The sequence below is a fragment of the Bison bison genome, unplaced genomic scaffold, assembly GCF_000754665.1.
Source record: "Bison bison bison isolate TAMUID 2011002044 unplaced genomic scaffold, Bison_UMD1.0 scf7180017861405, whole genome shotgun sequence".
In the NCBI taxonomy this organism is placed as follows: Eukaryota; Metazoa; Chordata; class Mammalia; order Artiodactyla; family Bovidae; genus Bison; species Bison bison.
Genome location: NW_011491977.1, coordinates 14529 through 15892, shown reverse-complemented (window position 1 = coordinate 15892; position 1364 = coordinate 14529).

Genomic DNA, 1364 nt, shown 5'->3' with positions numbered 1-1364 from the left:
ACATAACCTCATGGGAACCTTAAATGAATGAATACATGCATGCATGCATGATAATAGGCTCAGTTTCTTTATTCTTTTTTTGCCACACTAGTGGTATGTGGGATCTTAGGTCCCCAACCAGGGATCGAATCCACATCCCTAGCAGTGTCTTAACCACTGGCCCATGAGGGAAGTCCTCGGCTTCTTCCATGCCTATTTCCTTACACTTATAACTTATTTGTATCCTCAGAATTTTTAATTTTTATTATCTTGAAAAATTATATAGCCAAAAAGTATATGCAATATATAAGTATATTTGAGGATAATAAAATGCACATCTCTGCACGCACAACCAAGCTGAAGATAAAAAACATTCTAGGATGTTTGAAGTGCCCTGTGTACCCCTTCTTAGTCTCATATTTTTACTCGCCCACCTCCAAAAGGTATTCAAAATCATTTTAATTATTCCCTTGCTATCTTCTTCGCCTTACCCCAGAGTTCCTCAATAGTGGCACTACTGACATTTTTGATGGGATAATCTTTTGTTGTGAGGGGCTGTCCTATGCTGTTATGAGTTGAATTATACCCCCCCCCACACACAAGATGTAGTGAAGTCCTAACTCCCAATACCTCAAATCTGACCTTATCTGAAAAATAGGGTGGTACTAGAGTAATTAGTTAAGATAAGGTTATACTGGAGTAGGGTGGGTCTTTAATTCAATGTGACTTGTGTAATATAACTCTATATATTAATACATGGAAGTATACATGTGTCCTTCTATGACTTGCTGCCTTTTTGATCAGTGTTATGTGTCCAAGATTCACCCAGGTTGGTGTATGGAGCTGGTGTATATTCATTTTCTCTGCTGTATGGCATTCCATGCTGCCAATATGCCTAGTTCCCCACTCCTTCCATACAGGGAAAAGATGGAGACAGGGAAGTTTCTCAGCTGTCTCTTCTGTGTTGTGGGTACATTTCTTGTTCACCCTAACACCAAAGGTGAAATGCTTCAGGATCCTCGCCTTATGGATGGTTCTCCTATTAAGATCTCTACCTTAGTGCTCCCTAGGCTTTACTGTCTCCCAACCCTTGTCCCCAGCCCCATGAAGACTCTAAAACAGAACTTGAGAGTCACCTTACCTTCCCCTTTGACCTTTGTAGATTTCCTTCTTGCTTGCCAGCTTAGGAAGTGCATTTTTCCAGAACTCTCATCAGGACTCTTAGAACTGAAGAAAGGTGTTCTTCTCTTCCAAGAAAAAAGAAAATAAATTCTTGGAACTGAACTGATTAGTCTGGTAAATCTTAAGACGTCTTAGAGTTGAACACTGAAACACCTCAGTTCAGTTCAGTTCAGTCACTCAGTCGTGTCTGACTTTGCAACCCC